Source organism: Ornithorhynchus anatinus, chromosome 6 (assembly GCF_004115215.2).
Source record: "Ornithorhynchus anatinus isolate Pmale09 chromosome 6, mOrnAna1.pri.v4, whole genome shotgun sequence".
NCBI classification, from domain to species: Eukaryota; Metazoa; Chordata; class Mammalia; order Monotremata; family Ornithorhynchidae; genus Ornithorhynchus; species Ornithorhynchus anatinus.
Window position 1 is genome coordinate 41,266,706 of NC_041733.1, and position 25,763 is coordinate 41,292,468.

Here is a 25,763-nt window from a genome sequence, read left to right on the forward strand (position 1 = left end):
TCAGAGTCAGAGGTCATGGGTTCGAATCCCAGCTCTGCCAATTGTCAGCTGTGTGACTGCGGGAAAGTCACTTAACTTCTCTGTGCCACAGTTACCGCATCTGTATAATGGGGATTAAGACTGTGAGCCTCACGTGGGACAACCTGATTACCCTGTATCTACCCCAGGGCTTAGAACAGTGCTCTGCATATAGTAAGTGCTTAACAAATACCAACATTATTATTAGATCCAAGTGCTAGGTAGAGGCAGAAAGGAGTAGGAGAAGAGGAAATGAGGGTCTAGCAGGGAAGGCCTCTTGGAGAAGTACCTTCAAAACGGCTTTTAAGGTGGGGAAGGGTGAGAGTCTGTTGGATACGAAGGTTGTTGGGGGGCATGGGGAGGGTGAGAGAACACTGCTCAGGGCAAGATGCAGGAAATGGGCGAGGGACAGTGAGATAGGCGAAACTGAGGCAGAGTGAACAGGCTGGCATCAGAGGGGCGAAGTGTGTGGACTGGGCTGCAGTAAGAAAACAGCGAGGTGGGGTAGAAAGGGGCAAGGTGACTGAGTGCCTTCAATCCTAAAGTGAGGAGTTTCTGTTTGACGCGGAGGTGGATGGGCAACCCCTGGGGGTTCCGGAGGAGTGGGGAAACATGGACCACATGGTTTTGTAGAAACAAATGATCCGTGCAGCAGAGTGAAGTTTGGACAGACAGGAAGCAGGGAGGTCAGCAAGGAGGCTGATGTAGTAACCGAGACCGGACAGGATAAGTGTTTGGATTAACGTGGTAGCAGTTTGGGTGGAGACGACAGGGGGGATTTTAATGACGTTGTGAAGGTTGGACTGAAAGGATTTGGTAACAAATCAATGGATGGTATTTACTGAGTGTTTACTGTGGGCAGAACATTCTTCTAAGCATTTAGGAGAGTACAATAACAGACTGAATATGTGGGCTGAATGAGACAGATGAGTCGAGGATAATGCCAATGTTACGGGCTTGTGAGACAGGCTTGTGGTGATGCCTACAGTGACAGGAAAGTCAGGGGGGACACGGGGGTGTGGGGAAGATAGGGAGTTCTGGTTTGGACATGTTAAGTTTGAGGTGTCAGCAGGACATCCAGATAGAGATGTCCTCAATAATAATAATGATAACAATTATCATACCTTTTAAGTGCTTCTTACGTGCCAAGCTCTGTTCTAAGCACTGGGGTAGATACAAGGTTGGACACAGTCCCTGTCTCACATGGGGCTCACACTCATCCCCATTTTACAGATGAGGTAACTGAGGCACGAAGAAGTCAAGTGAGTTGCCCAAGATCACACAGCAGACACGAGGCAGAGCCGGGATTAGAATCCAGGGCCTTCTGACTCCCAGGCCGGTGCTCTATCCACTAAGCCACGCTGCTTTCTTTTCTGCTGAAGGCAGGACCAAACGCAAGACTGCAGAGAAAGACAGATATTAGGTCTGGAGGCATAGATTTGGGAATCATCTACGAAGAGATGTTAGTTGAAGCGAAAGGAGCAAATGAGTTCTCCAAGTGAGTGGGTGGAGGTGGAGACTAGAAAGGGACCCAGAACTGAAGCTCGAAGGACTCCCACAGTTAGGAGGTGGGAGGCAGAGAAGAGCCCACAAAAGATTGAGAATGAGTGGCCAGGAGAGGACAGTGAAGCCAAAGTTGGATGACGTTTCAAGGAGAAGGGGGGTGATCAACAGTGTCAAAGGCAGCTGAAAGGTCAAGGAGGATTAGGGTGGAGTAATAACAGAGGAGGTATTTGTTAAGCGCTCACTATGTCCCGAACAAGGCATTAGGTGCTGGGGTAGATAGAAGGTACTCTGGTTGGACACAGTCCCTGCCCCTCAGTGGGCTCACCAGTTTAAGAAGGAGGGAGAATGGGTATTTCATCCTCATTGTACAGATGAGGACCATTTGATCCCCATTTTACAGATGAGGAATCACAAAGAAGTGAAGTGACTTGTCCTAAAGCAAACAAGTGGTAGAGCTGGGATTAGAATGCACATCCTCTGATTTCCAGGCCTGTGCCCTTTCTGCGAGGCCACTCTGTTTCTATCCGTAATGCTGACTGTGGTGAACAATGGCAGAGGCTGTAGGAAAACTTAAGACCAATTCATTTATGAAGCCTGTGAATTTGCTCCCCTGGTCTGCCAGAAAAAGGGGCACACTAAACACTGCGATGGCATCAGCATTCCCCGGGACTCTTGTGGGATTCCAGCATTCATTCAATCGTATTTATTGAGCGCTTACTATGTGAAGAGCACTGTACTAAGTGCTTGGAATGTACAATTCGGCAACAGATAGAGACAATCTCTGCCCAACATCGGGCTCACAGTCTAAAAGGGCTATCTGTGCCTCTATCTTGAGGGTTTGTGGAGGTATTTGTCCTAATAGGTTCAGGAGTAAATCAAAGACAGCCTTGGTTCTATACTGATACCTTGGAACACCACAAATAAGAGTGATACCTGTTAAGCGCTTACTAAGTGCCCAGCACTGTATTAAGCGAGGAGGAAGATACAAGATAAGCAGATTGGACCTGGTCCCCGTCCTATCCGAGGCTCAGAGTCTGAGAGCCAAGGAGAACAGGTATAGCATCCACGTTATACAGATGAGGAAACCTAGGCATGGAGAAGTTACATGACTCACCCAAGGTCACGCAGCAGGCAAGTGGCGGAGCCAGGATTAGAACCCAGTTCCTCTGACTCCCATGCCCATTCCTTTTCCTCCAAGCTGCACTGCTTTTCTAGTTGAAAGGAACCCCTGGGGATGTTGGGAATGGACCCCACCCCTAGCTCCCGTCATTTGGAAGTGCACAATCCATATTGAAGTAGACCACCCAAAGACAGCTGTGGCGTCAATGAGTCAACCAAAATTACCCTAGGCCTACAAACCATGGCTGCTATCACCCACATATCATCAAGCTTACTGGACGACACTCCAGGCTGTAGTTTCTAAAATAAAGCAGTGAAGCAAAAGGGATGCAATAAATTATCACTCCTCCATGATCTGCAATCTTCAGCAGTGCCTAGGGCCAGGGATGTGCAGGGAGTGAGGCGGAGGAAGAAAAGGGGCAAACACAAAAATTTAGAGATAGAAGAGAAGGGTATCATGGATCGCTTACTGGATAAGGGCTTAAATAGTAGTGTAAGTCAATATGTATAGGAGGGCTACTGGATAATAATAATTGTGGTATTTTTTAAACACTTTCTATGTGCCAGGCACTGTTCTAAATGCTGGGGTTGATACAAGCTAATCGGGTTGGACATAGTCCCTGTCCCTCATAGGGCTCACAGTTTGAAACCCCATTTTAGAGATGAGGGAACTGGGCCACAGAGAAGTGCTTAGGATCACAAAGCAGACAAACAGCGGAGCTGGGACTAGAGCACAGGTCCTTTTTACTCCCGAGCTAGTGCTCTAACCACTAGGCCATGCTGCTTCTCTGGAGAACAAGCAGGAAGAGGATAGTAAATGTATAGGTGGCCCAGAAGTGCTGAAGGGCTAATTGGAAGCAATGTGACTGTGGAAGAATAATTAATTAGGGACTGCCTCCTGGAAGAAATGTGATTTCAGAAGTGGTTTAAAGAGGGGAGAAGAGCTGTGGGCTGCCTGATTTAAAGGGAAAGAAAGCTCCAGACAGGAAGAAGCGAGTTGACAAGGGGTCTAAAGTGGGAGAGTTGAGAATGAGGCCCAGTGATTAGGTGGGCTCAAGAGGAACGAAGCATGTGAGCTGGGGTGTAGAGGAAGAAGAGAGGGGATAAGCAAGAGGGAGACAGCTGCTGGAGTGCCATAAATCCGACCATCAGCACTTTCTACTTCTGGAGAGGAGTAGCTCTTCAGGGTTTTTGAGGAGTGGGGAAACGTGTTTAATAATGTTTCCAGTGCTGGGAGAATCACGTTGACCACGTCACAGGCAACAGCAAAGGGGGTCAACCAGTTTGCGTCCCAGACCTCTGTACCTCAATGCCTCGGACTCTTACCACTCTCCCCACAAAGATATCCTGGGGCTCAGGGCCCAACCGACTCAAGCTGTGGCATTATAGGCTGTACACATCATAGAACCCCAAGGAGAACGTTGGAGGGGTGGGGGAGGGCTTCAGCCGTTCGCCGTGGGACTCTGGAGAAACCTGGTTGATGAAAAAAATAGCTCCTTCAACTGTAGGGTTGGTGTATTTCTTGTTTTCCTTGTCGCCCACGTTCTCCCTCTGCTCTGTAACACCCTTCCCTCATCATATCCAATAGAATTACTCTCCCCCGCCTTGAAAGCCTTACTGAAGGCTCATCCCCTGCGAGGGGCCTTCCCTGACTAAGCCCTCCTTTCCTCTTCCCCCACTCCCTTCTGCACGACCTTGATTTGCTTTCATTTATTTCCACTCCCAGACCCACCGCACCCTCTAGACTGTAAGATCACTGTGGGCTGGGAATGTGTCTATCGTACTCTCCTAAGCGCTTCTGCCCAGCACTGTTCTGCACACGGTAAATGGCCAAAAAATAAGATTGACTGACATTTCATCTTTATGTATTCGATGCTTCTTTGTGTGCCTGAAGCCAAGGTCCCAGCCCCCAGTTCATTGTGTTAGCCCCCAATAACCAGGGTTGAAATCTCCTTCATCCTTTATTCTAGTCTTGCCCAGCATTTAGTACAGTGCTTTGTACCCAGTAAGGGCTCAACAAATACTATTGGATGAAATAAAAATCATCCTCGTGACACAATCTTCTCTTTTACTTAATGCCTGTCTCCCCTGCTAGAGGGTAAACTCCTTGAGGGCAGGGAGAATGTCTTCTAATTCTCCTGCATTCTCCCAAGTGCTCAGACAGTGCTCTTTACACAGTAGATGCACAATAAATACCATTTATCGAAGAATAATCGTAAGGGCCAAAATGATTCAAAGTAAAAGGACTATTGTAAGGGAAAGCAAATTACCCAATTTGCCTTCCAGGCACAGCAACTGGAAGAATTTCTGTGGAACACTCCCGGAAAATTTGGTTACCCTTTTTTCAGAGAAATATCAGGCAGCCTTTTGTATTTCGGGGTTGACTTCAAAGATGAAACCATTTGTTCATCTCTGGTTTTGCCCTCAAGTGAAGATTAGGTTCCCCAAGAGAGTGTTTTTCCGGTGTTCTTCCTGAAGTCAGCTAGTGAAGCTTTGATAGCAATCTGTCAGAAATGTCACTAGCATGACACAGCTTCAGTCTGTCCTTAGCATCTAAAGACTGAACTCACTTAGGCACAAAAAGCAGTCTTAACTCTTATGAGCCTAGAACTGAGATCTGAAGCTCATGAAAAGGATGGGGCAAGTGACCCCTCAGACTCTCCATGCCAAATACACCCATTAAGAACGGCATCACGAGGTGAGCAGTATAGTCAATGCTATGCTGTACACACAAAAATGTATCACTAGGTAGGCAAGTGGCCAGATGGCTCCTTCATGAGAGATAATCCTCCTCTTGCTTTGGTCCCCAAGCTGATTTCTCTAATATCATTGGATCGGGTAGAAATGTCACAATGGACAAGTGTTTCACCAGCTTATTACAAAAATGGTTGAAAGGTCACAATTTGGCCTTTGCAGGAACACCCGAGAAACAGCATAATGGATAGAGCATGGGCCTGGGAGTAAGAAGGATCTGGGTTCTGATCCCAGCTCCACCACTTGTCTGCTGCTGTGTGACCTTGGGCAAATCACTTCGCTTCTCTGGGCCTCAGTGACCTCATCTGTAAGATGAGGAATTTAAGACTGTGAGCCCCACGAAGGCCATGGACCGTGTCCAACCTGATTACCTTGTACCTATCCCAGACTTACAGTGCCTGGCACATAAGTGCCTAACAAGTACCTCAGAAACAAAAAACAAAATAAAACAAAAAAACCCACCCAGGAAGAACAAATGGGAGACTTCTGCAGCAGGGGAAAATCCAGAGACTGCCCTTGGACAGTAAGTTTGGTTGAGAAGCAGTGTAGCTTAGTGGCAAGAGCCCAGGTGTGGGAGTCAGAGGTTGTGGGTTCTAATCCCTGCTCCACCACTTATCAGTTGTGTGACTTTGGGCAAGTCACTTAATTTCTCTGTGCCTCAGTTACCTCATCTGTAAAATGGGGACTAAGACTGTGAACCCCACATGGGACAACCTGATTACCATGTCAGTGCTTGGCACATAGTAAACGCTTAACAAATACCACAGTTATTATTATTAAGGTGAGGCGACACTAGGACCACATCTCTATGATAAAGGAAATAGCATGCACCATGATTAAAAAGACAAACAGAAAATCAGCCCAGCATCAGGTGATATGAAGACACCAGACCTCTCATTACATTTTACAACAAAGCCAAAGGAGAAACTGCCATGGTGCACCAGATTTATCCAACTAAAATGTTTGGATAAATATCATATATAATCATTCATTAGCTAAGTGAAGTGTATATTAATAGAAATGAACAATTATCAATCAGCAGCATTTAAGCATTTCATCATAAAAAGATTTTTTTCTGGATGAGCTGGCGTGTCACCCCACAGCGTGATCTTTAAAATAGGTAGCTCTTTTACGTCCTAAAGATTTCACTGTACTCTTAATCAAATCAGTCAATAATGATTGCCTGGGAGTACACACTAGAATTAGTAACAAAATCCTTAGCTTTAAGGAGTTCACAATCTAGCCGGGGAGACAGACATAGAAATGAATTAAATTTTAGGAGGAAGTAATAGGTATAGAAGATATGCACATAATGGTTATAGGAAACTGAGCATTTATTGCTTAGGTGATAAGGAGCATTTGGGGAATATAACCTGGGGAGTTTTGAAATTCCAACAGAATTTCTCCCCTACTTCAAAGTCTTACTGAAGGCCCATCTCCTCCAAGAGGCCCTCCCTGACTAAACCCTCCTTTCCTCTTCTCCCATTCCCTTCTGCACTGCCCTGACTTGCTCCCTTTTTTCATCCCCCTCATCCAGCCCCATAGCACTTATGTACATATATATAATTCATTTATATTGATGTCTGTCTCCTCCTCTAGACTGTAAGCAGATTGTGGGCAAGGAATGTCTGTTATTGAAACATTGTACTCTCCCAAGTGCTTAGTACAGTGCTCTGCACACAGTAAGGGCTCAATACTATTGAATGAATTGGTGAAGGCCTCCTGGAGGAGCTGTGATTTCATAAAATTTGAGGATGATGGATCCTGCATTAAGGAAAACTTGTGCATTGGTACATGTGCCTTGACCGTTGTGGAATGACTGTGTACAATCATTTCTTCTAACCCTGCAACCGAATGCCAATCAGAGAGTCACCTGGTGCAGGAAGAACGTACCCTAATCCTTTAACAACATCTCGCCAGAACCCATAACAAAACCATGTATTATGGGCGAACTGGGTGGGTTTTTGTGTGCAATGGTGGGCTTGGGTGGGGATGCATACAAGGGAATATGTCCGTGAGCACACAGAAAAGACAGTACCTCTTCTGGGTTTGGGGCAGGACACGTGGTCCACCTGGTGGCTTGCTGAGAGAAACCAGGAGTGGACCGATTAGCCTGGGCTTTGGCGAGTACAAATCCTCCCCAACAGAGATTGAAAAGACCGAGACAGAGAGAGAAATGAATAAGGCACCAGACAGTGAGGACAGCAAAAGTAACAGACGAGCACATGCAGTTCTTTGGGCCCACACAGTGGAAGGGACAGTCCGTGACGTTTGTCTTAAGAAGCCAGACTCGCCTACGCACGGATAGACTCTCACCATCAGTAGCATCTTTTTGAATCCGAATGATGCCCTCACACACTAGATACTTATATAAAAATCTAAGAGGAAATTATACAGTATCCTTCAGCCTGTCTACAGTTTGAGAGCTGTTACTGATAACTTCAGAAATGACTGGATACTTTTTTGAGTATTTTTATAATCACACTTTTAGAATGAACCCATTTGAAAAGGAAAAGTTTGTATATTCTGGTTTCAAATTTTTTATAAAATGCCTTATTTCAACTGTCTTCCTTGAAAACCTTTAAAAATGATATATGTAATTCTTTACAGACATTCTTGAAAATAAGATAACCTGCTCAGTGGTTAGTGAACTAAACTTAAGTAGAGATGTTCCAATTAGACTGTGAGCCCGTCATTGGGCGGGGATTGTCTCTATAAGTTACCGAATAGCACATTCCAAGCGCTTAGTACAGTGCTCTGCACATAGTAAGTGCTCAACAAATACCATTGAATGAATGAATTTAGGCCTTTGAACTTTTCACCTCAAAAATACATCTGCATAAAAAATGGGGCACTGAGGTGCTACGGAGCAATGAGGCTTAATGTAAAGAGCTCGGCCCTGGGAGTCAGAGGATCTCGTTCTCATGCTGTTCGGCCACTCGTTTGTTCGGTGACCGTGGCAAGTCACCTAGCTTCCCTGTGCCTCAGTTTCCCCATCTAAAATGAGGATTCATTTCTCCTCCCTATACTTAAATTGAAAGCCCCATTTGGGAGAGGGACTGTACCCAACCCGAGTATCTTGTATCTACTTCAGTGCTTAGTATATAGTAACAAATAACATTATTATTATTACCAACAAATAGAGCACGGGCCTGGGAGACAGAAGGGCCTGGGTTCTAATCCCGATTCCACCACTTGTCTGCTACGTGACCTTGGGCAAGTCGCTTCACTTCTCTGGGCCTCAATTACCCCCTCTGTAAAATGGGGTTTAAAACTGTGAGCCCCATGTGGGACATGGACTGTAACCAAGCTGATTAGCTTGTATCTATCCCAGCACTTAGAAAAGTATCTGGCACATAGTAAGTGCTTATCAAATAACATTAAAAAAGTTATCCCGAGAAAATAAAAACTCAGTTTCTGTTACCGGAAATACCAGACTCTCCATTCTCCCTTCATTCTTAGGGAACAACAGAAATGCATAGAAACGTAATTGTTATTTCAATTTGGATTGTCCATTATAAAGCTTTTAGGTGACAATTTTCTGATTTAACCAGATACTAAAACTCTTCAGGAGGGGAACTTCACCTCCAAGTTTCTCTGGTAATCCGTAAACTACTCTTTTCAAGGTTAGGAAAACAGATCTTTAAACTGCATAGCTACAGCTGCTGCATAGATTGCTTCCTGATGGTTAAAGGTTTAGTGTCCCCAAACGATTTCACTACTAGGTTTGAAACAAGGCTAATTCATACTAGACACATTATCTATGTTAAAATTCATTCATTGGGATTAGTCTGAACAGAGACAGCAAGTACTTTTTGTTAAGGTTCCCTTAGTCTGTCCTTCAGCCAAGTTGTATAATAATAATGATAATAATGATATTTCTTAAGTGCTTACTATGCACCAGGCACTTTTAGACTGTAAGCCCATCATTGGACAGGGATTGTCTCTATCTGTTGCCGAACTGTACATTCCAGGTGCTTAGTACAGTACTCAATAAATACCACTGAGTGTACTAAATTCTGGGGTAGATACAAGTAAATCGGGTTGGAAACAGTTCTGGTCCCACTTGGGGCTCACAATCTTAATCCCCACTTTACAGATGAGATAGCAGACACAGAAGTTAGGTGACTTGCCCGAGGTCACACAGCAGACAAGAGGCAGAGTCAGCATTAGAATCTAGGTCTTTTTGACTTCCAAGCCGGGCTCTATCCAGTAGGCCATGCTGCTTCTACATAGACTTTCTTCCTTCAGCAAACTAGAGGTATATAATAATAATAATAATAATAATGGTATTTGTTAAGCGCTTACTATGTGCAAAGCACTGTTCTAAGCACTGGAGGGGGATACAAGGTGATCCGGTTGCCCAACATGGGGCTCACAGTCTTCATCCCCATTTTTCCAGATGAGATAACTGAGGCCCAGAGAAGTGAAGTGACTTAACTAAAGTCACACAGCTGACAAGTGGCGGAGCTGGGATTAGAACCCACGACCTCTGACTCCCAAGCCCGGGCTCTTTCCACTAAGCCACGCTGCTTCTCTATAGCAACAGGTTCCACTGACGGCAAGCATTTTTGGGAAAAGAAACTGCATGCAGTGTCGTTATTGTAGCACTTGGCCTCGGTAATCTGTCTTTGTGTCCACTGAAACTTTCCTGACAGAGAACACAGTATACTACAGTTAAGGCTGAGTAGAATATTCCATGTACTGCTACTTGGGTACTACTTTCCCCTGAAAATCCTGGTTTCCTAAAATAACACCCAGTAAAAGAACAGAACATATATAAAAATAGTCTCCGCCATCTATCAACGTCCAAATAAGATTAATTTGGGGCATTAAAGATCTTATGCCCAACGTACATATTTTCTGTCGAATAATAATATTCATTCATTCAATAGTATTTATTGAGCGCTTCCTATGTGCCAAGCACTGTACTAAGCATTTGGAATGTACAATTTAGGAACAGATAGAGACTAATGTTGGTATTTGTTAAGCGCTTTCTATGTGCCAAGCACTGTTCTAAGCACTGGGGTAGATACCAGGTAAATCGGGTTGTTCCTCTTAGGCCTCACAGTCTCAATCCCCAGTTTACAGATGAGGTAACTGAGGTCCAGAGAAGTGAAGTGACTTGCCCAAGGTCCCCCAGCAGACAAGTGGCGGAGCCGGGATTAGAAACCATGATCTTCTGACTCCCAGGCCCGTGCTCCATCCACTATGCCATGCTGCTTCGAATCGTACTTATTGGATGAACTGAACGTAGAGCTCAAAATTATTTTATGAGCCTCTTTTGAAAACTAATAATGGTTTAAGACTTTCTAAAAGTTTGAGACCGTATGCTTGCTATGGGCAGGGACTATGTCTGCTAATTCTGTTATGCTCTGTGTATAGTAAGTTCTCATTACCATTGATTGATATTAAAATCTATGCCTCAAAAAATACAAATTATGCAACATGATTTTTTTAAAAACGAACCTAAAGCAAATAACATATAGTGGTAACAGAACTTAGGTGCAAGCACTGTATTACTGGGAAATAAAAATACACAGGTGGGAATTAGATCCAATCTCTGTTCTCTGGGGGTACTCATGATCTAAAAATATATGTAATTAACTCACCGGTTCACTGTCTCTGAGTCCAAGAAGTCCGCGGACACAGGAATGAGACTGATCTTAAAAGTCCGAGAACTACACCTTCTTCCACCAAGCAGATGACCAAAAGGAAATGATTTTAAGTTCAAAATGCTAGCTAAAACTTTCCACAATTTGTGCAACTTAACAGTATTTTACGAGAAGCACATCTTACAACACTGGGGACGGGGGCAGTGGTTGAGAAGAAAAGTAGTCCAAGCTGACGAAAGCACAGGAGTGAATGACTAAGGCAGTGAAATATGAGAACAAATTCACTCCCTCTGAGCATTCACTGAGCAAGAAGAATCCTGGAGGAAAAAGCCCAGCACTGTTACATTGTAATTTTTAAAAAGGCCTTCAATAATCTAATCTGGCTTTATTAAAAAAAAGTACTAAACCAGGAGCCAAAAAGACCTCGCTTCTGTTTCCCAGTTTGCAAGATACATGCTGTGGGATTTTGAGCAACCTTTCTATTAAATGCCTCAATTTTGCCTCCTGTAAAAACTACCCTCTCTACCTCCCAAATTGTCAAAGTTAATGAAATGATATATGCAAACAGGTTTAACTTTCTTGAAACAAATGCATTCTAAATCTATGATGGCATTACTTTTACAATTACAATAATAATTGTACTTAAAAACGTATGACGTGCCAAGTACTGTACTAAATACTGGGGTAGATACGAGATAATCAGGTCTCACCTGGGGCTCCTAGCTTAAGTGGGAGGGAGATCAGGTACTTCACCCCATTTTACAAATTAGGAAATCGAGGCACAGAGAAGTTAAGTGGCTTGCCATGTTAAGAGGCAGAACTGAGAACAGAGCCCACGTCCTCTGACTCTCAGGCCCGTGCCCTTGGGACAGATGAAAATATAAGCATGAAAAATCAGGAGTCTAAAGTGACAAAGAACTCTGAATTAACAGCAATGAGTTCACTAAAACTGGGTTATTATTTCAAGGCGATTTGAAGCCTCCCTAGAGGCACCTCCTGATTCTAAAAGGATTTGCATTACAGTCTTTTGCTACAGATTTGATTTCATGCTTTTACGTCGGCCCTTATCTTTGCTTCTAAATTTAAGAAAAATACCACAAGTTAGTCAAGAGTCGGTTTAAAAACTGGGATAGGTCCATCTCACCACTGCCTAGTCATCCATCTACCCACCTACATCTATTGTACTTAGTCTCCCTTAGCAGCTGATATTCTCACTGACATACTACTTTATTCTTAAGAGATCCCAAACTGGAAAGGATATCAATTGCATATAGGGTTGGGGGGGGGGGGGGGCGCGGGGGAGGGCGGTGTTATGGTGTTTGTTCATTCATTCATTCAATAGTATTTATTGAGCACTTACTATGTGTAGAGCACTGTACTAAGCTCTTGGAATGGACAATTCGGCCACAGAGAGAGATAATCCCTGCCCACTAACAGGCTCACAGTCTAAACGGGAGAAACGGACAGCAAAGCAAAACAGAACAAAACAAACAAAACAACATCATCAAGGTAAATAGAATCATAGAGATATACACATCATTAAGACAATTAATAGGGTAATAAATAATGTATACAAATAGGCACAGTGCGGAGGGGAAGTGGGTAGAGCAGAGGGTGGGAGAGGGGGGAATGGGGAGGGGAGGAGGAGCAGAGGGAAAGGGGGGCCTCAGTCTGGGAAGGCCTCCTGGAGGAGGTGAGCTCTCAGTAGGGCTTTGAAGAGGGGAAGAGAGTTAGTTTGGCAAGTGCCTATTGTGTGCCTGGCACTGTTCTAAGCACTGGGATAGACACAAAATAATCACGTTGGATACAGTCCATGTCCCACATGGGGCTCACTGTCCTAATTCCCATTTTACAAATGAGGTAACTGAGGCAAAGACAACTGCAGTGACTTGACCAAAGTCACACAGCAGACAAGTGGCGGAGCCGGGATCAGAACCCAGGTCTCTATGGCTCCCAAGCTGGTGCTCTATCCACTAAACCACTCTGCTTCTCAGCTCAAAGACGCTGCTGTTGAGTTAGACTGTATTTGTGCGTATGTGCGAAATGAACAATCTATTAACAGTTCTGGCCAAGGAAGTCAAGCACGGTCCCTTAAGGGAATGTGTCTGTTACACTGTACTCTCCCAAGTGCTTAGAATAGTGTTCTGCACGCAGTAAATAAGATGGTCTGAGTGCTTTAAGGGGAAAATCAAGGATGCCTTCACCTGTACAAGGTCAGACTGGGGCTGTCTACATTTCCTGGAACTTCATATTAAGGTTGGAAGGAGAAGAGGGGTGAAAAAAAAAAATCACAGGAAATGCTCTTGAGTTGTTTCATTAAAAAAGATGATGATTTCCCTTGAGTCATCCACACCCTTTCCCTAGATTCCCTTATGCCCCATGGCACACATTGCAAGAGAGTGATCAGGGAAAGTGGGTGCAGTCTGTCTGTGGTCATGGAACCTCAAAAGCAGCTGACAAAACTGTGCCCATTTCGTAAACCATTGTCGGAAAACGAGACTTCTTGACTTCCTTAGCTTAAAATTAAAAAACAAAAAGGAAAGCGCACTTAACTAGTTACTATTAAGGACCTTCGCTTCTGTCATGACATGTCTCTGTGCTATACGTTCCAGCTGGAACATTGTTAGAGAATGTGTGTCTGAGAACGTGGGTCTGTTTGGGTGCAGATCACCAGACAGTCCCGTGCGTCATGAGGTTTCCTTAACTTGGGGTTGTGACAGAACACCACCCCTTTGTTATGGAAGACTGGCTGCACCCTGGTTTGTAATCCTACAACAAAAAATAGGTACCATATCTCTTATTATTTGCCTGTGACTTTGGGGATTAATCAATGAAAAGTTCTTTTTTATTAAAGAAACTATAAATTCCAAAGAATTTTACATTGCGTTCCGAGGGCGACATGCTCTTCTTCACACTTCTACTCCTACCCCGATGAAGTGACATTGCACATTTCAACTGGCGGTGATATTCTTGAACAAATCTGACTTCAGACTCTGATGCACAATGTAGGAGGTAGGGGGATGTTGAATCACTTCCTTTCGCCGAGTTTGTTTAGCTCGATCCTGTACAGGCCGTCAACAGGGGCAAATAGTGAAGCAAGAGTCATTAAGTAATCTTACTTCCTGGAACGAAGAGGCAAGCATCTATGAAACTGCCCCAAAATAACCTCTAGTAGGCCTAAAGGCAGGGATCAAAGACATTTTTTAAAGGGAGCATATTTGACAGTTACGACTAATTGCTCACATCTTCACCAGAATATGACAGCACATTACCCTTATTTCAATCAGGTTGGATGCTATATTTTTTTCTCCTTGTAATCCTTTCCCTTTCTATCCTCTAATTCCTCTTCTCCCACCATTCTCCTAAACACCTCCTAAATGCCCGGACTCTGCTTTGGTTTATTCGTCCATCTGTCTGTCTCCTCCTCCATCCATTTACCTGTCAGTTTCTTCTCTATCACCCCCCTCACCTCGCCCCTGACCCTGTAGCCCTATCCTTCTAATCCTTTTATCCTCTGGTCCCTTCCTGAGTTCTTGTCTCAATTCTCCTTCTTCACATTCCCCTGTCCATCTCTCTAAGCCTCTGAGGCTTTCATAGCATCCCTTCTGTTCTTTCAGTGTCCTGTAGCCAACTCCCTGCTTCCCAGCTCTTGCCCTCTTGACCTGTCATTTAGCTTTTCTTTACTCTTTTTCAATACGTTCTTGCTGGGTTCTGTTTTTGTTCACCTCATCCCTCTGGCCCAGCCCCAGATAGGAACCAGACTGATTTTACCTGAAGTTTCCCTGCCAAGGCCAGTGATGACAGAATTCAGACAGAATTGCTGGGAGCTCCCAGTCGTCAGTCCACCCATTGACATAAGCATCTAGTTCAGAAGCATCCTGCAATCTGTGACTATAAAGCACATCTCCAAGATATCTTTTCTGACTAAGCCCTCCTTTCCTCTTCTCCCTCGCCCTTCTGCATCGGCTTGCTCCCTTTATTCACTTCCCCTTCCTAGTCCCACAGTACTAATGAAAATATCTGAAATTTATTCTATTAAAGTCTGTCTCCCCCCAGACTGTAAGCTCCGTTGTAGAGAGGAAATGTGTCTTTATTGTTATATTGTATTCTCCGAGGCACTTAGTACAGCTCTCTGACCACCCCTGCTAGAGGGCAAGAGATGAGAAGATTTTCCCCTCTTTCCCCATAAATATGCCAAAGAATATTTAATTCACCACAGCTTCCTTTCTTCCTTTACAGAAGCAGAAGAGATACAAAAATTTTAAAAGATTGTCAGGATAAGTATGGCACATGAATATGCAAAGCCTCTAATAGTCAACTAATGAATACGCATTTCAAATTAAAGTCAATCTGACTTAAGTGATGAACAAACCCAAAGGATGAGTTTCACTGCAAACAAAATTCAAATCTAAGAAAATCTGCATTTAAAGATTTGGGCTTTAAAAAATTTTTTAATCAAAATTGTGGTCCCAAATTTGAATAGGTGGCCGAGTACAGACATCAGGGTGCGTAAGTTCTGAATTTGACAAAATTTAAATGTTTTTTTTTCTAGCAATTCATCTGATGTTCACAGCACTTCTGGCCCCATTCAATATTCTTCCAAATACACTTGCTTTAAAGCAGTCAATTACCTTTCCCCCTCCTACCTCCCCTCCCTACTCTCCTATAACCCAGCCCGTACACTTCGCTCCTCTAATGCCAACCTACTCAGTGTAGCTCCACTTCATCTATCTTGCCGCCAATTTCATACCCACGTCCTGCCTCTGGCCCAGAATACCCTCCCTCTCCTTATCCGACAATTACTCTCCAACCCCTTCAAAGCCTTATTGGCGGCCCATCTCCTCCATGAGGCCTTCCCTAAGCTCTCTTTTCCTTTTCTTCCACTCCCTTTTGTGTCACCCTGACTTGCTCCCTTTATTCATCCCCCTCTCCCTGCCCCACATCACTTATATTCACACCTGTAATTTATTTATATTAATGTTCATCTCCCCCTTTAGACTGTAAGCTTGTTGTGGGCAGGGAATGTGCCTATTATACTGCACTCTCTCAAGCTCTTAGCACAGTGCTCTGCACAATGTGCTCGATAAATACTATTGCTTGTAATGGGTGTATTTCAAATAAACCAACATTCCTGGGAAATATCACTTTCAAACATAAAGGACTACATCTATATCTCTCCTTGCGGAGGACAGGAGGTGGGTATACAGTTTATACTTTTTGCACAGCAAAGTACACGGGCAAATAGAAGTTTGAAAAATGCCCTTGATGAGTTCAGTTTTAGGACCAGCAGTTATCAGATTTGGAAGACAGAAAGAATCCATGCCAACAAGAGAGTCCAAGATGAATTCCCAATTTTACAAAGTAAGTGCGGCATAGCAAAGTTATGTGACTTGCTCAGGGTCACACGACAGGCAAGTGGTGAAGCCGGAAATAGAACCCAGGCCCTCCATCTCTGAGGCCTGTGTTTCTTCCCCTAGGTGATGTTGCTTCCTCATACAATGGAATGAAGCTGGAAGAATCTTTTTCTAAATGTGAAATGTTACTGAATTTTGTACCACAAGCACATTAAAAAATCATCAAGGATGCATTTTCAAAACTATTTACTGGAAGTGTACAAGTGCAAACTAATTGTTCTCTCTAATTTTTTTTTAAAATTGTGACCTTTCTGAGCTTTAATGTAGCCAGGTTTTTATTATCTGATCTGAAAGCCTCCTTTTCTACAAGTCTTACCCAAGGAAAATTTCCCAAACTTCTTAATGCAACCCGTATATACACTCTTAGAACCATCACACCACCTTCCTCGGAAACTAATAATAGTAATAATAATAATGTTGGTATTTGTTAAGTGCATACTATGTGCCAAGCACTGTTCTAAGCGCTGGGGTAGACATAGGGGAATCAGGTTGTCCCACGTGGGGCTCACAGTCTTAATCCCCATTTTACAGATGAGGGAACTGAGGCACAGAGAAGTTAAGTGACTTGCCCACAGTCACACAGCCGACAAGTGGCAGGGCTGGGATTCGAACTCATGAGCCCTGACTCCAAAGCCCGTGCTCTTTCCACTGAGCCACGCTGCTTCTCGTAACTCTCGGAAACTCCGTCTACAATTTCTGTGGAAGTAACTGTTGGTTAGATAGTGGCTTCTTTAACAAGTCATCTCACGGATCACCAGAAGTGAGGTCATGGCAGCATTACTTTCTGGAAAAAACTGCAGCATATCTCTGTTCCTTCCTTCCTTATGCCCACCCTGTCTTTTATCTTGACTTCCTCCCTGCTGTAACCCTGGCCTCTGTCTTCTTCTACAAAAATCACTCCATTCTCCACCTCCTCCTTGCTCCGTGGACAAGCAAGCAAGTTCTTCTTAGTCTTGCAAGGAAAGGACCTGCACGTGCTGGGTTGATCCCATCCAGGACTAATAATAATTCTGGCATTTGTTAAGCGCTACTGTGTGCCAGCAAATCGAGATGGACACAATCCCTGTCCTGCATGGGGCTCACGGTATTCATTCCCGTTTTACAGATGAGAAAACAGGCACAGAAGTGAAGTGACTTTTCCAAGGTCACGCAGCAAACAAGTGGCAGGGCCGGGATTAGAACCCACAACCTCCTGACTCCCAGGCCCACGCTCTATCCACTACACCACGCTGCTGCCCAACTGGCTGCCAGACAGTGACCCTAACACCACCACCAAACTGATGAGGAAAGAGAGTGGCTACAAACTCATCTGGGGAGTCAATTATATTTATCAAGTGCTTTACTGTGTGCAGAGCACTGGACTGAGCGATTGGGAGAGTATGGTACAACAATATAACGGGCATGTTCTCTGTCTACAGTGAGGAAGGCTGTGGGTACGTGAGATGACTCCAATCTGGGTCGGCTCATGTGTTCCCTCCTTTCTCCAATAACGTAGGGGTGGGGGGGAGAGGTGCACGAGTGCATAGTGCTTGACACATAATGAGTGCTTAACAAATACCAACATTATTATTATTATCTTCCAGACAAATCTCGTGTGAAAGAAAACCACTGTTACAGTTAATGTGCCCCTAATCAGCATGGTGTGTCCTGTCCAGAGAGATGCATGCTGCCAGAGAAGCATTCCCTAGTACGAGTCTATAGAAGAAGGGAGGATATGGGAGGTTTCCCACCCCCTGCCCACAACAGGGGATTGGGAGTGATTTGGGAATGGTGGGGGGAGGGAGAAGAGGACATACCAATCCAGATGGCATCCACTTAGATCCTAGTGCTCCCAGTACCTCAACTGGAAGCTCGTTGCGGGCAGGGAATGTGTCTGATAATTGTAATACTGTACTCTCCCCAGCACTTAGTACAGTGTTCGGCACACAGTAGAGAAGCAGCGTGGCTCGGCGGAAAGAGCACAGGCTTTGGAGTCAGAGGTCATGGGTTCGAATCCCGGCTCGGCCACTTGTCAGCTGTGTGACTTTGGGCAAGTCACTTCACTTCTCGGTGCCTCAGTTCCCTCATCTGTAAAATGGGGATGAAGCCTGTGAGCCCCACGTGGGACAACCTGATTCCCCTGTGTCTACCCCAGCGCTTAGAACAGTGCTCGGCACATAGTAAGCGCTTAACAAATACCAACATCATCACAGTAAGGAGAAGCAGTGTGGCCTAGTCGGCAGAGCACGGGCCTGGATTCAGAGGGACCTGGGTTCTAATCCTGGCTCCGCCAGTTGTCTGCTGTGTGACCTGGGGCAAATCACTTAACTTCACTGTGCCTCAGTGACCTCATCTATAAAATGGGGATGAAGACTGTGAGGCCCATGTGGGACAGGGACTGTGTCTGACCAGATTAGCTTGTAATAAGAATAGTAATAATAACGACGATGGTATTTGTTAAGTGCTTACTATGTGCACTGTTCTAAGCACTGGGATAGGTACAAGGTAATCAAGTTGTCCCAAATGGGGCTCACAGTCTTAATCACCATATTACAGATGAAGTAACAGGCACAGAAGTGAAGTGACTTGCTTGAGGTCACATAGAAGACAAGTGGCGGAGGCCAGGAATAGAACCCACGACCTCTGACTCCCAAGCCCAGGCTCTTTACACTAGGCCACGCTGCTTATCTTCCCCAGCACTTAGTTCAGGGCCTGGCACATAGTAAGCACTTATTAAATACCATAAAAAGACTAAATGAATGAATGTTGAGGCTCAGGCTACACAGGCCTCAAACTTTCCCATGGCCATGCCATATTTCATTCAAAGTCCCGCAAGCCTGATTATGTCTGGGAGGGAGCCGGCCACTGGATGGGACTCACCTTCACTAGGCCAACTGCCAACACTTCAACTGAGTTCTGCCCAATTTACAGATCAACAGACTGGGGGGGACCCGAAGCAGGGTGGAGTCTGGTGACCTTTGCACTTGGCCGTTTTAGACCCCAAACACTCGAAGCTGACATTCACGCCTACATTCCTGACACATCCACACAAATCTGCCCAGCAGTACTGGACTTCAGTGTCAGTTCAACCGAGAAAATTGGCGGGTTGGTGTTTTATGATCCACAGATCTCATTTTGAGAGGGATTACTCAAGTAATTGAAAGAGAAGGTTAATACAGATGACTTCACAGAGGATGTGAAAGCTAAGAAAGGAAGCTAGGCTTGAAAACTGTTGATCCCAGAGTCCACTGGATTCTCAGCCATTTGGTCCCTTTTAATAAATATGAGTGACTGATTGTTTTCCAGCACCAAATAAATCCACATTTAACCATGACCCATCGCTCTTCTTTGGCTGTGCCTCAGAGCCTTCAAAACTTCATCTTACCATCACCTTCATGCTCTCCTAGAAAAGGAATCAAGTATATTTTCCGGGACAAACCATAGCAATGTCCAGTTTAGATAAATTATGTATAAACTGCTGTACTCTATCAAATGTCAAGAATGGGCAAACATTTTACCCACAATGAAGTGTCTGATTTGGACATCTGAAGGTTTACATCCTTCAAGAATTGACTGGTACAAAAGATTAGATCGTTTCAAGACACGAAAGACTTCAGAATGCGACCCCAAATAGCAACTTAAAAAATAATGTGCATTTGCAGCCTTGAATCTATCCCATGTGACAAATATCACACAAAATCTGAGGTTGATAAATACTTGACATATGCTCATATGACATTCTGCAAACTCTGAAGAAATCCAGCCATAATCTCTGTATAAACATCACCTTCAAACGAGGCCACATTAATTTGAACCTCTCTCGGGAATCCTTGACATTTGTCCAAAAGCTACAACTGCTACAAGTAGATAAGATGAGGATTGGTCTCTTTTCACATGCGAGGGAGTGGTGGCTTAGCTTCCACAAGTAAAATTGAAGCCCCAGTGGTAAATTGTTGCTCCTTGAACATGTTGGCCGTGACTTAATGAGAGGAGGATATTTGACGCATCAAAATCCTCATATCAGAAACTCTCTCCTTGAAAGTGCTACCTACAATCCTTCAGTTGCTGCTTCTCTGCAACGGTTTCTCAGATCTATCTGAAAACTGATTATTTGCCTGCTCTGAAGTTTTTACAGGTTGTCTTGGGAAGTCAGAGGGCAAAAGCTGGCGTTCGGTGAGGTTAAGCCAGTTATTTTTCAGCCTCCTTTTCTAAATATGTACGGTATGAACACACAACCACAAACATAAGGTTATGGCACCTTTATATTTAGAAATCGTCTGGCAAGAACAACGGGCTTAATTTTCAAAAGATCTAGAATTGACTCATTATCCAGCCAGAATCACATTCTACCAATGTTGAATTCAATTGGAAACAAATAAAAAAACCCAAAACCCAAGGAAGTTCTAGTCCAAGACAACTAATACTTTATCGGCATCTCTTTGCTGTTCCAAGTTGAAACAGGCAAGAGTTAGGAAAGAAGAATTTATATATTTCAAATATCAAATAATAATAATAATGTGTGATACTCGTTAAGCACTTTCTATGTGCCAGGCACTATTCTAAATTCTGGGGTACATACAAGGATAATTAGGTTGGACATAGTCTCTGTCCCATATAGTGTTCACAGTCTTAATCCCCAATTTACAAATGAGAGAACTGAGGCACAGGAAAGTTAAGTGCCTTCACAAGGTCACACAGCAGACAAGCAGTGGCACCGGGTTAAGAACCCAGGCCTTCCTGAGTTCCAGACCATGCTCTATCCACTAGGCCACTCTGACTGTTGGAGTTAATTTGTGGAATTCCTGATCCTTATGATTAATCCCCGATTAGACTGTGAACCCGTCATTTGGCAGGGATTGTCTCTATATGTTGCCGAATTGTACATTCCAAGCGCTAAGTACACTGCTCTGCACAAAGTAAGTGCTCAATAAATACTATTGAATTGAATCAATGGTACTTAGTGAGTGTTTACTATGTGCAGCGCGTTCTACTAAGCACTTGGGAGAATAGAACAGAATTAGCAGACATTTCCTGCCCATAACATGATCACAGGCAATGAAGAAATAGGTCATTTTACCAAGGCCTGGATCCAAAGAAGGGCTAGTTACCAGAAGCCTGGCCAAAAAAAAATTTAAAAAATCCAGTCAGTTTAACCCATGAGCCCTAAACCTGTCAGAGTTGTGACCGCTCCAAAGAGACACAGGACTCCTATAGATTAACTGCAGGGATAGGTGACTGTCAGTTTACCTCCAGAGCCAGAAACAAAGTAGCTGAGCCACTTGGAATGTCAGGGAGAGGGCACTTACAAGGGTGGAGGATGGACGAGGGCTGGGACAGACCAAGCAGCAGCATGGCCTACTGGAAACAGCATGGGCCTGGGAGTCAGAAGGACCTGGGTTCTAATCCCCGCTCCGCCACGTGTCTCCTGTGTGACCTTGGACAAGTCATTTCCCTGGGCCTCAATACCCTCACCTGGAAAATGGGGTTTAAGAATACAAGCCTAATGTGGGGGCAGGGACTGTGTCCAACCTGATTATCTGGTAATAATAATAATGATGATGGTATTTGTTAAGCGCTTACTATGTGCTGAGTACTGTTCTAAGCACTGGGGTGGATACAAGGTAATCAGGTTGTCCCATGTGGGGCTCACAGTTTTAATCCCCATTTTACAGATGAGGTAAATGAGGCACAGAGAAGTTAAGCAGTTTGCCCGAGGTCACACAGCAGACAAGTGGCAGAGCTGGGATTAGAACCCATGTCCTCTGACTCTCAAGCCAGGGCTCTTTCCACCAAGCCATGCTGGTACCTATTCCAGAGCTTAGTACAGTGCCTGGCACTTAGTAAGCACTTAAATACCACAATTATTATTATTAAGTCTGATTCTTGTCCCATCCCTTTCCCGCTAAATCCTCCAGATTTCCCCCAGCATCCTGGACCCTAGGCCTCTAGCTCCCAGAGGGAAGAGTGGAGGCAAAGACCTGGGGAAACAGATATAGCAAAGCCCACCCCCACATCTAACCACCCTACGCCTACAGACTCTGCAGTTGATGATCCTGTTGGGGACTGGGAGCAGGGGAGAGGGGCTCGGGTACAGTCAGAGGATGGGCACTAGCCCACCATCCTTGCTCCCCGATCCTACTCTTGGAGAAGGATCAGAGGTGGGGTGCAAAGGAAGCCTTGTCTGTTGATTGACCTCTAAACCAAGGTCATAAGAGCCACCTTCAACTGGCTGTGGAACAAACAAGTCAGGCAGAGTCCCCCACGCACCTCAATCTCCACCCCTGTCGCCGGGCAGACGAGTCACCTGCCCTGGCAAATCCAGAATCTAATCCAAAGTCTCCCAGTGTGTTGCTGTCATGAAAAACTCCTGGATCCCACTGTGTGGAGAATAATTTAGTGCAGATGCTCATGCAGCAAGACTGGATAGATATCCCGGAGGCAGTCAAATATTAGCTAAGGCAAAAAAAAAAGGCGCAAACAAGAAACAACATATGGCAGATCATGTAGGCAGTGTGAAGAGAACTCTACAGACGTAATAGAAAATAAACTGTAACTCTTTTCTTTTAAGACCAGAGATTCTTAACTTTGAAATCTGCCATCTTGATTATGAAATTAAATCTTGCAAAGTTAGGAATTGTTGTTCTTTTTCTGCTAAGGATTAACCATTTGCCAGGGGGAATGAGTTACTTCAAATTCTGCAGTTGTCCAAAGATACAGCTGAAACTCAACTCTGTCAGGACAATATTTGAGGTGTTTGTTATTTTTTTACGGAAAAAAACGGTCTATCAAAAGTATTTGAGCCCTTACTATGCACAAAATACTGTGCTAACTGCTGGGGGACTACAATAGAGTCAAGAGATATAATCCCTGTCCAAGGATTTTAATAACCTAATACGTAAGACAGACAAAAAAAATTATTCATAAGTGAAAATGATCAATCAATAGTATTTATGGAGGGCAGAACATTGTACTAAGTGCTTGAAAAAGTACAACAAAGTTGGTAGATGCAATTCCTGCCCACAAAATTACAGTCTACAGGGTGAGAAAGACATTCAAATAGTTTAAGAAAAGGAGAAATAACAGAGTAGAAGAAAATTTATGTAAGTGCTCTGGGGATGGAGTAGGCATGAAAGTACTTTAGGGGTATCCAGCCAAGTCCATAGTCAACCCAGAAGGGAGGGCTGAGTCTGGGAAGGCCTCTTGGAGGAAGTACGATTTTAGGAGGGCTTTGAAGATGGGGAGAGTGATAGACTGTTGGATATGAAGGGAGAGGGAAGCTCCAGGTCTGAGGGAAACCCTGGATAAGGGGCTGGTGGAGGGATAGATGAGATCGAGGTATAGTGAATACATTGTTGTTAGAGGAATGTGTGGATTGGGCTTTAGTGGGATATAAGTGAAGTTACGATGGGAGGGAGAGAGCCAGTTATGTGCCTTAAGGCTGATGGTGAAGAGTTTCTGTTAATGCAGAATTGGATAGGCAACCACTGGAGGTTTTTGAGGCATGGGGAAGATATGGACTAAGCTCCCTCCCTGGCCCCCAACTCCCAGAAAAATGATCCAGGGTGAAATATGGACTGGAGCGGGTAGAGACGGGATGAAGGGAGGTCAGCGAGGGGGCCGAGGGCGGTGGTCAAGCAGGAAATGGTAACTGCTTGGATCAGCATCGGAGCACTTGAATGGAGAAGAAAGGGCAGATTCTAGCAATGTTGTGATGGTAGAGCTGACGGGATTTTGTGATTAAATGGGTGGGCTGGGCGAGAGTGATGAATCAAGGATAATGCCAAGGTCATGGACTTGTGAGAGAGGGAGGATAGGGCGCTATCTGGAGTGACAGGAAAGTGGCAGTGGAAAGATGGATAGATGAATGAAATAAGTGCTTAAATTGTAGACTGTGGGACTCGTTCAACTCCCAAGTGGTATAGGTAGCCATGAGTGCAAACCCACTCCCCCAAATCAGCATTATAACGAAAATAATGGAGAGGAGGTTAATCTGTATGATTCCTAATTCTGCCCGAGGCATGCTGGGTGACACTAGGCAAGTCAATTAATCTGCTGCACCTCTTGGTTTTCCCCCATCTGTCAGAAAGCGCACCTATAAACTTTCTAATGAAGCTGTACAGAAATATGGAAAAATAGGACAGTGATGGAGTCTCCGGTCAAACTTGATGGCTTAGTCTTGGTCCTGACACTTCAGGACCAAGAAATAGCACTGAGGAATTGATTACAGGGAGACAGAAGTTACTGATTAATTGATTAGCCTTAGTGGAAAGAATACACTCACTCACTACTCATTCCCTTGGTGAATTCATTCACTCCTACGGCTTGAACTATCGTCTCTACACAGATGACACCCAAATCTACATTTCCTCCCCTGTCCTCTCTCCCTCCAGGCTCATATCTCCTCCTGCCTTCAGGACATCACCACCTGGATATCTGCCCACCACCTAAAACTCAACATGTCCGAGACTGACCTCCTTATCTTCCCTCCCAAACCCTATCCTCTCCCCGACTTTCTGGCCGGCATTACCATCCTTCCCATCTCACAAGCCTGCAACCTTAGTGTCATCCTTGACTCTGCTCTCTCATTCACCCCACACAACCAATCCGTCACCAACACCTGCCGGTCTCACCTTCACAACCGTCAAGATCTGCCCTTTCCTCTCCACCCAAACTGCTACCTTGCTGGTACAATCTCTCATAATATCCCGACTGGACTACTGCATCAGCCTCCTTTCTGATCTCCCATCCTCCTCTCCCTCCCCACTTCAGTCTATACTTCACTCCACTGCCTGGATTATCTTTCTGCAAAAATGCTCTGGGCATGTCACTCCCCTCCTCAAAAACACCCCCGTGGTTGCCTATCAAACTTTGCTTGAAGCCAAAACTCCTCACTCTTGGCTTCACAGCTCTCCATCACCTTGCCCCCTCCTACCTCACCTCCCTTATCTCCTTCTACAGCCCATCCCCTACACTCGCTCCTAAACCGCTAACCTCCTCACGGCCCTCGTTCACGCCTGTCCCGCCATCGACCCCTGGCCCACATCCTATCGCTGTCCTGGAATGCCCTCCCTCCTCACATCCACCAAACTAACTCTCTTCCCCTCTTCAAAGCCCTACTGAGAGTTCGCCTCCTCCAGGAGGCCTTCCCAGACTGAGCCCTCCCTTTCCCTCTGGTCCTCCTCTCCTCCCCATCCCCTCACTCCCTCCCTCTGCTCTACCCCCTTCCCCTCCCCACAGCACTTCTATATATTCGTACAAATTTATTGCTCTATTTTATAAATGATGTGCATTGATCCATGGTTCTATTTCAATGTTAGTAATGTCTACTTGTTTCACTGTCTGTCTTCCCCTTCTAGAC

At 44.7% G+C, this 25,763-nt stretch overlaps 1 protein-coding gene across 5 annotated transcripts in view; it reads right to left on the bottom strand.

Moving 5' to 3' along the window:
• ACSL4 (acyl-CoA synthetase long chain family member 4) overlaps nt 1-25,763 on the bottom strand; it is a 70,489-nt gene that overhangs the window by 32,496 nt on the left and 12,230 nt on the right. Inside the window, exon 1 of one of the 5 annotated variants that reach the window (XM_007666534.4) lies at nt 11,010-11,178. The exons of 3 other annotated variants lie outside the window; for them this stretch is intronic. The gene's annotated coding sequence lies outside the window, so the exon portion shown is untranslated. Of the gene's footprint in view, nt 1-11,009; nt 11,179-25,763 lie in introns of those variants that run through there. One more of the 5 variants, XM_001507786.6, reaches the window with a different exon arrangement.